The sequence below is a fragment of the Schistocerca nitens genome, chromosome 3 (genome assembly GCF_023898315.1).
Source record: "Schistocerca nitens isolate TAMUIC-IGC-003100 chromosome 3, iqSchNite1.1, whole genome shotgun sequence".
Taxonomy (NCBI): domain Eukaryota; kingdom Metazoa; phylum Arthropoda; class Insecta; order Orthoptera; family Acrididae; genus Schistocerca; species Schistocerca nitens.
This window is the reverse complement of record NC_064616.1, coordinates 896,175,113-896,190,046: the sequence shown is the minus strand read 5'-3', so window position 1 is coordinate 896,190,046 and position 14,934 is coordinate 896,175,113. Positions and strand designations below refer to the sequence as shown.

Sequence of the window (14,934 nt, the reverse complement as noted above, 5' to 3'; positions counted from 1 at the left end):
TCCGAAGGTATATGAACTATGAGCATGTTTTACACTCACCCATGGTTGTAGCTGAAGCAGTAGCAGTTCCTTAGCTGTGGTAGTCTTGGGTTCCTAATAACTTTCTTGATCACTACTTTTCAAACATATATTTATTCCTATCCTTTCAGTCTCCTAAGCCATAAAAGCCTCATGGCCCTCGTATTTTTTTTCAGTGTACTCATATTTAACTTTTGCACACTCATTGATTCATCTGAGTGATGTGTTCTTTCAAAACTGCAGTGGGAAATCGGATACATTGTCTATGACTGTTTTTTTGTTTCACTTTATTCCAAATGATTTTGATTGTCATGTAACATAATACAAGGTGTATCATAATAACTATTTCTGATTTTCTGAAATAATGGAGTGTATGAAATTAAACATTTTTATTATTAACGCAATATTCAGTATTATATCACTTTAACTCGTACAGAGATGAAGGAAACTGTATATTGTAATAAAAGTGCTGGAAGGACTTGCTACCAAAATGAGTATGAAATTAGAGCATGATTTTAGCAATGGCACATCACACAAGCACGTCATATATTATTTGTTTCAAAAAAATTATTGTAATTACATTAAAATTACAAATACATTATAAATATTATTTAAATTTGTATCTACAGCAGCTTATTTTAATTCTTATTGAAAAAGGGGGAAATTCAGAAATGTGAATGTAGAAAATGTGATTGGGAAAAAAATTAAGAAGTGGAGGCACGAAATTTAAGTTTGTGTGTAAAAATCAAATGGCTCTGAGCAGTATGGGACTTAACTTCTGAGGTCATCAGCCCCCTAGAACTTATAACTACTTAAACCTAACTAACCTAAGGGCATCACACACATCCATGCACGAGGTAGGATTCGAACCTGCGACCGTAGCGGTCACGCCGTTCCACACTGTAGCGCTTAGAACCACTGGGCCACTCCAGCTGGCTTTGTGTGTCATTTCTGTAATCAGAAAGCCTGTTTTTCCGCACTTTCGTAGAGAAACAGTTTTCTGAATTTCAATAACAGAAAAAAGTTAACAAATCCCACAGAAGATATTCTGTAACTTACAATAACAAACTAACTTCAGTAGTTCATTAGTGTATTAGAATACTAGGGAAATACCAGTGAGTTTCTTTACAAATACTTGTGCGACATACTCTAGAAAGTAGCTCATGTGTGTGGGAGCCATACCAAATAGAGCTGGCAGGGCATATTGAATGTGTACAAAGAAGGGCAGCATGAAGTCACATATTTGTTTGATCTGCAGGAGAATGTTCTAAGATATTGAAGAAACTGAAATGGCAGTCTCTTAAAGATAGATGGAAACTACCCCAAGAATGTATATTCACTGAGTTTCAAGAATTGGATTTAAATGATGACTATAATATGCTACAACCTCCTATGCTCCCATAGGGATAGTGAGGGTAACATAGATTAATTACAGCAGACACAGAGGCATGTAAATAATCATTTTCCTGGGCTTCATACGTGAATGGAACGGGAAAAAAACGCCAATAACTGGTACAGTGGGGCACACCCTCTGCTGTGTATGGATGTAGTTATCGATGGTGAATCATTCTTATATGTTAGGTGCTTCTGTCTCTATTTGATGTGTCAATCCAACCACATGCAGCCAAGTGTGATTAGTATCAGCTTCAAATTAGACTGGTCTCATTCACCGCGAATTTGTTATTAAACTCTCTAATAGTGTCAAGCTCAAAGAGATAGGGTCAAGCTGGAACACTCCAAAAATCGAATGCGACGGTTCCATATGATAACACGATCTTCCGCATAAGACAGCAACTGGTTTGTGTTAAAAACAGATAAAGCCTAAGTTCCAAATATTGTAATTTCTCCGAAGCTAATTGTCGCATTTTGGAGAGTGCAAAATCGTCGAATTTGTCTCTCTGTTATCTATGATGTTAGTAGAAGTTAGTATACTTCCGTTTCAAAAAGCGCATTTGATACTGATATCTCTGTAGTTAATGAAGCTTTGAAGAGAGATTGCATGCTGTTTCTTGATGACTTCAGTCATTTCATCTGGGAGGAAATGGAATTATGAAATCTTAAACTATTTCACCCTGTATATTATAAACCATCAGATACACAGATGTGTAGAACCACACTTTAGCCAAAACATAATCGTGACAGACAACAGCCAAAATGCTTCACAGACGTTTCCGAGACTAGCTAATTTCGCAAATATGCCTGTTATTTCTCTTGTACTCGTGCAGAGCTGTAGCAAACAAATAAATTCAAAATATATTTTTTCAGTGGCCCTGGGTACAAACAGTATTATTCTTTTCTGTTGTTTCCTGCACAGTTTGTACTTACGAGGAAAAATTCAAGGTAATTTAGTGATTCCGTCAGTACATTTTGCTTAATCCTTTTTTTCTGTGTCTTTATGATTCTCTGCAAAGTCGAAAGAAACAGATGTTCAATATATACGAAACATTCGATAAATCGATAGCAGCGTATATTGGCAAATACATATTGAATAATTACTTTCTGTGATGTTGCGGCGAAGGTCGTGAACTTTCACCTTACAGTAGCTAAAATATCAGTAAGTTTTTGCTCCATGTAGGAACGGTGTAGATGTTGTTTACAAAATGGGAAACAAATGGTGTTGACGTGTTTATCCGGTCTGTGACAATATGCAGTGCGTGTGCACACTGTTGTTTATGTTTCATTAATGTAAATTGTTGGTAGTCAAGGACAGGCACTAACATAAGAGTTAAAAGGCATTGTTTTGGAAAAAGTACGATGGACAGTAAACTGGGGTAAATTTCGAGAATAGCATGGGCCGGTAAGTGCTTTGTAATATTTTCACGAATATGATATTAGGTTTCGTTTACGGGTTGTTTGGAAACATGCAACCGTACTGCTCTGTTAAACACTTTCATAAATAAAAGTTCAGTTTCGTGTGGTATAATTACGATATTTCCTGTTTTAAATTGGAAGTATATAGATAACGTTATTTCACTTCTTAATGTAAGATGACAGACGTGATAAGTGCTTAAACTCCTATTAGTAGAACGTATATTAAACTGCTGCACTGAGAAATGGTACATAGCTCAAAGAGCTAACATTCTGGCTAGAGTGACGGTAATGAAATATGTTTACGAGGTAGAAAAGTACATTTTTCGTTGTTGAACATTGTTATATTATGATGTAAATTGCCATTTTGCGTCTAATCAGTGGCTCGTAAACTGTTATTAACCAGTAGGAAGTTGATCTTTTGTAATTGTAATCACTTCGCATCGCCCATACGACGATTGTTCTTATTGTTGGTTTGTTTATTTTCTGTTTACACTCTATAAGACAAATCACACATATCTACTTCAGTTAGTAACAGCAGAAGAAAATGTGCTGTGCATTTTTGTTGCTGCCAAGTGATTACACCTTCACATTTAGAAACCAAAAAAGTTTCATTTAAATAACTCTGTTTTCCATTGCAGCAGGACATTTGATTGTGATAGACTCTACCTCATTATTAAATTGAAACAGCAGTGTGAACTGTCCATGCAATTGTTTTGTAAATGAACTTTGTTTCTGTGCAGCACACAAATTGTCTATTATTGAATACTTTATGGGAGGTTCATTCACTTGATAGGGTGTGTTGTTCACACATCCACTCGGATGATACCTCACGGTTATGGGTATATATAATGCTGCTGTCTTGTAATCATGGTAATGTTGCTCCTTGAGTGCCTTAATCTACTCATACTCACACTATATTCGTTGAATAAAGGTAAAGTAATCTCAGAGTTACAATTGGATGGCACCCACAGTCATTGCAATCATGGTCATGGAATTTGTTAGTGTACACAAATATTTTGTAAGAAAACTGTGTAACTAAATTAGGTTGCGGGCATGCAGTTCAGTCTAGGTGTGGCTCAGATACTGTATAATGTGAAATGTCTTGGCTGTTTTTGACACTCTATCTGGCTTTTAGTTATGTGGGACATGTAATTCTCCTAGCCCAACATCATATATTGAACACAACAGGCTAAGTTACAATATAACTGTAAAAAAAAATATTGTGAGGTAGGTCTGTTTCTATACATTTCGTTGCATGTGCAATGCAGGAAGTTACTACACCAAGCAGTATCAAACAGCACACATCTGTTAAGTGCTATTGGAAACCACCTCTTGTGCAGTTGTCCTTTTTTTTCACTTTTATGTGTACAGAAAAAATGAAGAGATTATCTTTCGCTTGCACACATTAATGACATGAAATTTCATGAGAGAGCATTTAAGTTATATAGCAAAAGACAGATGTTAATTTCCTTAGTGTCATGTAGAGTCATCACATGTTAACTCTGAAAATGCTGTACCTAGTGTTATTAAATTTAAGTTAAACATTGTTTTTATGCATTGAAAAACGAATATTGACAAAGAGTGCCTGAACTTAGTACATTTATGAATGGCAATAACTACACTGCATTGCTATAATTTTTGTACCTGTCGGTCAGTTTCTCAAATGTAGAGTACTAGTCGCAACTTGAATATGTGGACAGAGTAGCAAAAGAGGAGATGGGCAATTAAGTTGAAAGTTGAAGTTCCACATTCTGGCAGACGTGACTGACTGCTGTGCCATCCTCTGTCCATGGTGTCAACGAAAGTGGTATGGAGGAGCATATGGACAGCACTCCGCTCTCCCATTCATTGTCAGGTTTCTTGACATTTGAAATGCTGCCAAGAAATCAAGTAACTTCTCGGTTGGCTGCGCAAGGCTTAATACACCCTGTACCTGTCCTTCCACCAAGGAAAATACCTGACAGTACCAGGAGTTGAATCTAAGTCCTCCATGTGGAACTTAGCCGCACTTGACCACTCAGCTCCAAGGAGATGGGCAGTGGGGTACTAAAATTTTGTTCTAATCACTTGAAGTATATATTGCAAGTATGCCTCTTGCATATCTGTGGTAAGTGTATGCAAGTGCAGCTTAAATCTGTAATAGTGAAATTAAAATATATTAAGGAAAAACAGAGTGCATAAGGATTGTAAAACAGCCAAATTTGTTTGTGTGAGAGAGCAAGTAGTATAAATTTCTTAAATTTGCATCTGTATTACCAAATGGTGAGCACAAAAACTTATAAATTACAGAAAAACTTTCTCCAACCATCTCCATTTAAGCTCCCTTACATCTTTGCTTCAAATGAGGTATGTGCTCGTAGTAGTGATGTCATCAACTTAATGACTGTCTGCAAGATTAAATAACCTCTAAATGCTGACTGTTTCCTGAACCACTAATACTGCTGTTTAGTAACAGTAGCCAAGTTTCCTCTAATATCATATCCACTGGCTTTGCTAACTCATATCACATTCCAATCTAACTTCGACCTGAGGGTATCATCATAGTCTTCATTCTAAATATGACATAAACTTCTTCATTTCACCACTGATAAAGCTATTTGGTTAATCAGTTTCATGTTCCAAGGATAATTTTCCTATATAAATTGTAATGATTTAGAACAAGTCATTTTACATTCCCTTCGCAAAATAATTTGTAAATATGGCTACATGTTGAACATTTAGGGTCCTATAAGGTTTTTAAGAAAAAGTATACAGATGTGAGTTGGTGATACCTACCAGTCGCCTTGTAGACATTACACTAATAGAAATCTTCTACAGAATAGGAGGAGTTGTCAAAGAGAAAATTTTTCAGTTCAGTTTCAAATTTTACTGTGCCGTCTGTCAGACATTTTATATCACTGGGTAGGTTATCAAAAATTTTAGCTGTAGCATTGTGCACCTCTTTGTGTGCTAATGACAACTGTAACATGGAGTAATGAATGTAGTTTTTCTTTCTGGTATTTTACTTATGTACAACATTGTTCCTTTTGAACTGTAGTGGATTATTTACAACAAACTTAATGAGATAATACATATAGGCTGCAGTGAAGCAGTAGTCAGAATGGCCAACACCTTAAACAGATATCTAAAAGATGATTGTGGGTGAGCACCACATATTACTTTTGCAGTACATTTTTGAGCAATGAAGACTTTCTTTTTTAAAGATTAGTTATGCTGAAGGCTGGTTTGTTGCTGCTAGCCATGGTTCTCTATCCTGTGCAAAACTTTTCATCTCCGAATAAGTAGGGCAAAGTATGGCCTTGTGAATCCCTGCCTCACGTTTCCCTCCAGTACTACATTAGTGAACTCTTGATGTCTCAGAATTTGCCCTATCAACCAGTCCATTCTTTTAGTAAAGCTTTGCCTTAAATTTTTTTCTCCCCAGTGTTTAGTGGAGTAAAATAATGAAGAACTGTAAAAGTTAGTATAATTGTCACCATTTACAGCATGAAAATGACGTACATTTTCAGTCTAAAAGTTACTTTCCAATTTTATTATTATTATTATTGTTATTATTTTCAGTCTTGCACTTTTTTGTTTTAGAAAAAAAATATTTTTGAAAAGGGTAGCTGTTATACTATGGCATGAGAAGGTTTGTACCAGATCGCAAATAATGATTGTTATATGAAGAAAAAGAAAGATACCTGGCATATCAATTTCTAATTCTCATGTTTGCTTTGGCGTAACATTTCTTTCGACAAAATTATTAATTTGTGATCAAGTTGAATACAAACATATTTTTTCCACACAGAAATTGTGATAATAACTTTGAGTCTGAGAGACAAAAGTACAGCATATGCTGCTATTTAGTCCTCGAGGAAGGACTTCATGTCTCAAAATAAAATTTTATGTTCACAGTAGTGTACTTGTAAATGAATTTTATTTTGTTCTATGTAATTTTGAGTGCCCATGCCATTAATGAACAAACTGCAAACAAAGGTTAATGTATGCAACCGTCAGGGTTAATTGTTTATTTTGAGACTTTCTACAACATAAGTTGTTTCTTGTTTGCTAGGAATGAATAGACTCACTGATGTCTTGCCTGTTCATTCCTGTTATATTTTCATTACCACAGTAAGAAATCTACACAGGAAGAGTGCAAAACGTTCACTGCTCTAGCCCTGTTGCTGAAATCTTTCTTTGTGAGAAGAGAGTAATCTGCTTTAAAATAACGTAGTTGACTAATTAAGACTAATTAAACTTTAATGCCCTCTCACATAAGTCATGTCACCTTTTTTTGGGGGGGGAGGGGAGGCATAGTTGTCAGCTTGCTTGATGTATGTGTTTAACGAAGTACCAGTAGAGACACGGTGGCATAATGAATTGTTTCTGCTTTTATGCGGTTTGTGTTCAAGCTTTTTATTCAGGTAATAAGTGCTAAAAAATTAAGTGGGGTATTTGGAATAAACATTAAGAATATTAATTCCTCTATTACTTATTGTTGTGTGTTATGAGACTTCTGTATTAAAGGGAGATGAGCATAGAAGGAAAAACGATGCAGGTGAATAAGAGGTTGCCAGAAATTTTAGAAACGTGTCACATTGTTCTCCATAGTGGTGTGAATTAATTGAGACATGCAATTTGTCAGTTGGATCACAAAAATAGAATGCATTATTTTGGCTTCTTGCGGGATTTCATGTGTGTATAATGTAGTTGTATGAAAGTAATGCATGATATTTCAATAATGTACTCCATTTTGTGAGACGAAAAATGTTGTCATTAACAGTCGAAGTCATTTTTATTCCTTTGTGAATGCTATTGTTGTTTTCATTATTATTATTATTGGTACTTCATAAAAAATGTTACATATCATCAGTATTTATAAGTATATTCATCTGTATAATAAGTGTCCTCAGTAGATTTGAGCAAGTTCATCACATATTTTGAAGTAGGATAGTAAAAGGTGCTGAAATCGCTTCCTATAAGCTTAATTTTGTGGTGAAGGAAGTGTTGACACCTTATGAACGATGATGATAATAATAATAATAATAATAATAAACTTCCAAGAATGTGTACACTGTTAATTTATTTAGCAGCTAAACATTGTGGAATTATGGGTAAGAGACTCGGTTGGTTTCTGCCTTAAGTGAGCGGTAGGTACCCTAGTAAAAGTTTACTTTGCACTATCAGATGCGTTAGGTATTCCTCAGAGTTCCATACTAAGACTGTCTTTTTAAGTAGTACTGTATGTCAGTATATTTTCAGTGTAAAGGTGCTCTATTTGCTGATACAGTCATATCTGTTGTCAGCATCATGTCACAAACTGAATAATAAAGGAAATCATGGCTTAATGCTAATATGGTGATTCCCAGTTGCTGTAAAACTTAATGCATTTAATTCTGTTACATTAACATTGTATTCCCTTCGAATCTTTAAACAATAATAGAAGTGAGAGACATCAGGTATTGATCACCGAGCATGACTGAGAAGCTGTAGTTGAATTTCTCACATCATGACTCCAGTCAGTTGAAAGTAGCTACCATTATGATCAGAATACTGCCACTGTCAGTACTCAAGAGGCAAATAAGGTGATTTATTGCGCGTAATTTTATTCCTTCTGTCATGTGTAGTAATATTTTGGTGCAACTCAGTTCGTACAGGAAGAGTATAGTTTTGCTCAAAAGTGAGTCTCATATCACCTTCCATTTTAAAATCTGACTTTCTAGCATCTATAGCACAGAACATATACGTCTTTATGAGAATTATGGTTGAAAGCAGTGACTTCCATCAAGTGAAGATGAGGGTAATGGGCAATTTTAATGTTGTGAACATAATCTTTTCCAATAAAATTTTCTCAATCTACCGGCCGTGTCAAGTGCTTAAAAGACCACAAGATTTTGGCTGAGTATCCCTCAGTTGATGTCAAAGGGTGACTGTTGTATGATTGCTGCTGCTGCTGTCGTAGATAGCTGTGCTAATGCATGTGACGTCACTAGTGCCTAGTCTATGACTATATGAAGTAATGTTCTTGTTGTTAGGTCACCACACCTGCGTCAACCTTCTAGTGGCTGGATCCTAGGCTATGCTCAGCTGCTGACTGCCATATTTATTTAGTATGCTTTCAGAAATTTTTATCTTGATCACGTTGTTTATAACTCTCTCCCAGAAACCATACGTCTGTCTAGTAATAGATGTCTCGCTGATTCAGTGTGTCTCTGTTTCCCGAAGCATGTTTTGCTTGCACTTAGTTTTCAGCATATCATAGGGGGAAACACCTTTCGTGTTCTGTATGGCACTGTTAAATAGTGTGCACAGCCTCTCCAGTGTAAAACTGTCCACACCTACATTGTATTTTGTGTATCAGTAGCATTTGTGGCCTACATCATCTTTCATAGGACTCATTAATTGTCAGATTTTGTTACTGAACCACAGTATGGCAAAAATGCATGCCACTTTGTGGTTTCTTGGGTTGTTGGGCAGGGGAAGGGCTTCTGCTTACAAGTCAGTCTCCTGTTAAATGGCTTGTGAAATTTATTGGTTGTTGTAGCAATATTCTTTGAATACTTTCCGTAAGTGGCTCAGTCAAGAAAGGAGCCACATTCTTTCAAATTCTGAGCTGCTATGACAAAAGCTGAGAGCAGAGGCTTCCATGCTCTCTACAATGGGGATTGCTGGCACCCAGACAATTGCTAATTTGTAGTGATCATCCTTGTTCATGTTGTTGGGTATTTAATTATTTTATGATGCTGCAGCCAGTTTCGAGGCAAGTACACAGGCTTCTTGAAAATTTGCACATTGGCCACAGTCCAGGACCTATGCCACAAATGGTTGGTTAAAGACATGGCGAACATGGGGATTTTGAGCTGAGGGGTGGTGGAATATGAAACTGGATTAGAGCAATGCAGAATCAAAGTGCCTTTTACAGGTAAAACTCTAATATTTTTGTCCCCACGAAACACATTTTGTAGACAGCTACACTGTCATATGAAGGGGGCTGTGATCAGCATCTGCACAAATGTTGTGAGCTGTATGGTGACAGTAATGTCAAATACCACTCCTCGCCAATCCCATTTACCACCAAATTTCAAGACATTGTCGTCAGAATGCATATGTTTCTGAAAATAATGCATGTTATTACATGGCTCTTCTGACAGTTTAAGCCCTCACTGACCTCCTTAGACAACTTCCACGTCCATTCCTCATCCTTGGATATCTCAGTACACACAACATATTGTGGTGTTCTGCTGGCACCTGCCTCCTCATCCTCAGACATGTTAGCTTTCTGTTGAAAAGGGGGCAAGACACTACAGCAGAGTCAATATTAGCAACTGACATCTCCTTCTGCTCATCCAGTGCTGTGGACATCACACAGTGCAAAGTTGATAGTGATTTATTTTCTTATGACCACTGCCCGAATGGATCCTCCTTTCTGAAACAGCAATGCCCAATGGAAATACAGTTTTATTCTCTATGTGGAAGCTGGAATCTGTTGTATGTGTGGGTTGAGAAACAGCTCCACACCAAATTATGTCATCTGTTTTTGGGTACAGAAGATGTACTCCTTGTTTTATTTTTCCGATTAAATAAATGTCCTGACACTTGAAGGCATACAGTAATGATTCTGCTATTGAACCTTGGAAAGGATTTTACCAGTCTTAAAAGTTACAGAAACTTTGCTGTTACCAGCTACATAGGAAAGTCTTGAACAGATAGTCAACAAATCTTTAATGCAGAAACCCCTGACACACTTTCATTTCATCTACAGTAAGGCAACCTGTTGAATGTTTGCTGCTCATGAATTAGAGGTGCTCAGTGAATCCAGTTAACTAGCGAGTAGGTTGGCCTGCATATTGATGCATATGTTTAGATTATATCCAGTACCAGCATATGAGGCTATGAGCAAATCAGAGGACAATTGGAGAAATCAGAAGTGATACTCATTTCATTGACATAGAGCCAGCCAGTGGATGCAGCTATGCCACCTAGTGTGCTCCAAATGTGTATTTTAGGATGCTACGAAAAAATGTGGTAGGTGCTCATTCCACCAAAGATGTGTACAGACTTTCACTCACTGTGTTATGGTGTACTGTATGTGCCAAATAGAGAAACATTGACTCTGAAGATACTGTTGTGTTTGGAACTGGAAAATATATTATGTTTTGCTGTGTTACAGTTTCGAGGTTCGGTGGCTTGGAAGGAAAGTGCCAGACTATAAATCTTAAGGTCAGGTATTAGACCCGCAGATAATCATAGGATTTTTTTTTCTGTCACTTAATGCTTCTTGTGCTTCTGGCAATTATTTGTTAATGTGAAAAATACTAAGTTACTCTGTTTTGAAGATTCCATCGTAAATTATAGGTTATCCATGTAACTGACTGGATAAATCTGTTCAAAGGTTGGAGGGATGCGAGTGCATATCAGTTTCTATAGGGTCATACGTAGGAAAGCATTGCAGTATTCAAATCAGCCTCAGGAATGAAGGAGGTTTAGTCACACACACACACACACACACACACACACACACACACACACACACACACACACACACACACACACACAGTGTTATCATTATTATTACTACATATTCATAAATTCTTCTGTGGAGTGGGAATTGTTAAGCAAGTTGTGTTTAAGGTTAATTTGACTGTCTATTAAATTATTTAGTACAACACTAGGTAGGTGGTTCTAGATTTAATTCATGAATATTTCGTCCCTTTCTGTACTGCACTAAGGCCAAGTGATTGTTAATATAAATAATTTCTTCTTCTAGCTGTGTATTGATAAATTTTACTGTTTTGAATAAATTAAGTTTGGGTATTAGGCTATTTCAGTATAAAACACTAAAGCAACTAAATTGCGAACATTTAGACAGTTTTTCTGTGGTACTCTTTAGGACTGCAGCGAGTCAGTTGAGATGTTGGCAGTTTAGTTGCTTTTGTGTTTTATAATGTTGTTGCATAATACCCAAAATTATTTTATTTGTAATTACTCTGGCTGTGGGAGCCTACAAATTTATGTGAGTGTGATTGTGGCTTGCAAACTGTGATTGATTGTTAACAATGAACATTGTAAAGGAGGGAATGTAAAGTGAAGCCATTGTCAGAATGGCAATCTGTTTAAAGAGCTGTCTACGGGAGGTTCTAGAGTGAGCACCACATCATATCCTCTTTACGTTTCTGTGCAACCAAGCAGTTCTTTCCTCAGTGCCATAAGACTTTAGTGAACAAAAATAGGAACAGTAAGTCAACTTCTTGACATTTTCATCTTCAGACACAGCAAGACTGTCTAATGGTGTACCAGATCATGAAAGTACTTGCATTGCCACAGTAACTGTGATTTGGTGTGTTCAAGTATTCATATTTTGAGTAGATTTTCAAACTGGCCACATGCAATGAAGACTTTCTAGTCCATGCTAAAGAATATCTTGTGCAGTTAGATGTTTCAGAGCTCATGATAATAAACCAGGGATGGAATAAAACTGTCATGTTTGTTACTTCCATCTCCCAAATAGTTTTTAAGCCTAATTTAGTATGACATTTTTTATATTCCAGGCTAATGTTTTAAAAGGTAATTTTCTATGATTTTTAAAGTATTTTCATTATTTTTATTGTTGTGTATATCAGTGGGTATAAGCAGAGGGGTGCCCTTAACTGCTCTGTTGTTTTCAATGTTGATGTCTTCGTCAACATTTGATGAATTATGATGCAGGTGTATTTGCAGTTCTTTAATCACTGCAATGGGTGAAAAGCCATCACAGCATAAAATTTCTCCTCTGCTTTTGACTTTGTGCACTAAAAACAGTCTGACACAAATATTGAGCAGAATAAAATGATTTGGAACATCCAAGATGCCATACAGTAGATACAAAAATAAGGGAAATAGATGGCACCTTGCTACAAGGGCATGTTGAATACAGGGAACTAACACAGTCAGTTAAATACCCAAAATGTATGTGTGATGAGGGGTGCCATCCCCAAGCAAGTTATCATCTCACTGTTAAGTAGAAATATCATGTGCCATTGGGAGTAGCAAACATCAAGCTGTGGATAAATCAACAAGCTGTGGATAAATCAACAAGCTGTGCATAATCAGATCAACAACCTGACTATGGCAAACCTCTTGCCAACCACACTAACCAGTTATTAAGATATAAATCATTGCCCATTGACACACAGCTCCCCCCCCCTCCCCCCCCCCCTCCACCACCACCATTCGAGATGATCAACTATTTTATGGAAGTTGTGGAGTACGCATATCACTATAACATACTTCAACTGAATGTTTTCTGTTTGGTGACAAGAGGTCAACTCTAGGACTCCTCCTCCTCCTGTTTTAGAAAATAATGCAAAAAAACAACGTATTTAAGGATTTATTGAAGTGTCAGACCAATTCCCAAAAGTGTTATGAGGGCAAAATGTAGGAAATTGGGCAGCTGTTCAAACACATCATAGTGTAGAGCCCTCAATTTCCCATTGTCAGTAATACTCACTTTTTGATAGGTGCATTTGATAAAGGTTTACATTTTGGTGCAAACCAGGTCTCTTTTCTTGATTTATTTTTTTCATCAGGATCCATTAGAAGTCTAGAATAATACTCCCCAATTGTTAATTCATAATGTTGAAGGCAGTCAATTAACAGAATTACTTTCATATCCATGAACACTGGTGCCATGACCTTACCCACTAATGTCATTGCCTTTGCCTTTATTGGAGTTAAAGAACTGATTTCCATTCATCAATTTAGATAATTGTTTTGATTGTGATTTGTAGTGGTGAATCCATATTTCATCAGCTGTCACATGCTGATGGAGAATATCACTTTAGCTTTTACAAAAACACACCAGACACTATTAGAATATTATCATGTGAATTTGTTTCTAAGCAGGCATGGCTCTCAACTTGTACAAAACTTTCTAATGTTCAATTCTCTATGCAATATGTTGCCAACATGTTCTTTTGAAATCTTTATAATATTGATTATTTTGTGCACTGTCATCTACTGACCTTCCAAGATAATGCATTTTTTTGGTGATTTCTGGTGTGGGTGCACTTTTAGGATGACCTGCGTTTGGATCATCTTGGGCACTTTTGTAGCTACTGAAGGAGCCCAATTAGTTTTGCATTTGACTGAGTACAGGAAAGTCTGTATACCAAAACACATTTTTAAATCTAGATTTCTTATTTGACTGGATAATTATTGTAAGACATTCCTCTATGCTGATGGGTCAAGGCGGCGGACTCTTGTTAGCTGTCAAGTGGTCTTTGTATGCACCTTTTCATGGATGAGACTTCCTAATGAATTTTCTGTGTGTGATGCTAAGATCTGTGCAGGCCTGAAGGTGTGGGGGCAGAGACGGCTTATATGCTATCTAATCCAAAGTATTCAGACACACATCAGTGGACATTTTAATATGCGGTGTGCCCACCATTTTCCTCTATGATGGCTTTAATTCTGCTTGGAACACTTTGAGTGAGGTTCTTTAATGACTGTGGTGGAATTGCAGCCCATTATTTCTCAAGAGCTGACACGAAAGGAGGTATTGATGTTTGACACGGGTGTCTGGAGTGAAGTCGACATTCTAACTCATCCCAAAGGTTTGCCATTGGGTTTGAGTTGGGACTCGAGGACATTTCAGGAATGCTATTGTCCACAAACCATTGCTACACAGATGCTGCTTTATGACAGGGTGCATTGTTGTGCTGCTGCAAACTGTTGTTCTTGAACTGTTCCTCTACTGTGTGCAGTACAAAAGGCTGCATTTGTTACTTAGGTGACATCCAACAACTCGTCCATATTCGAAGTCACTTATGTCCCCTGACTGACTGATTCTATTGTTACCCCTTCTCTGCTGACTACACAATACTTCTTGGCTCCTTTTGTACTGGCAGGTCTGCCTGTCATGACATTTAGTGGTCAGTTCCACATTACATTGGGATGTCCAGGTAATTGTGATCAGGTAGTGTAAGCATCAGAATTTTACCATCTGATATGATTCTCTTGATGCCTATCTGCCTATTGAACATATGCATCCAGCAAGAAAATTCTTCTTTCCATACACAAAGCCCGCATCTCTTGAAAGACAGATGTTGTCTGTGATGCTTTAACCATAATTTTTGAGAAATCAAG

The 14,934-nt window shown here is 36.9% G+C and overlaps 1 protein-coding gene across 3 annotated transcripts in view; it reads left to right on the top strand.

Annotated features, from left to right (window-relative positions):
• Nucleotides 1-2,542: 2,542 nt before the first annotated feature.
• LOC126248953 (orphan steroid hormone receptor 2-like) overlaps nucleotides 2,543-14,934 on the top strand; it is a 130,665-nt gene continuing 118,273 nt past the window's right edge. For all 3 annotated transcript variants that reach the window (XM_049950489.1, XM_049950487.1, XM_049950488.1), the window contains exon 1: nucleotides 2,543-2,815. The gene's annotated coding sequence lies outside the window, so the exon portion shown is untranslated. The remainder of the gene's footprint in view (nucleotides 2,816-14,934) is intronic.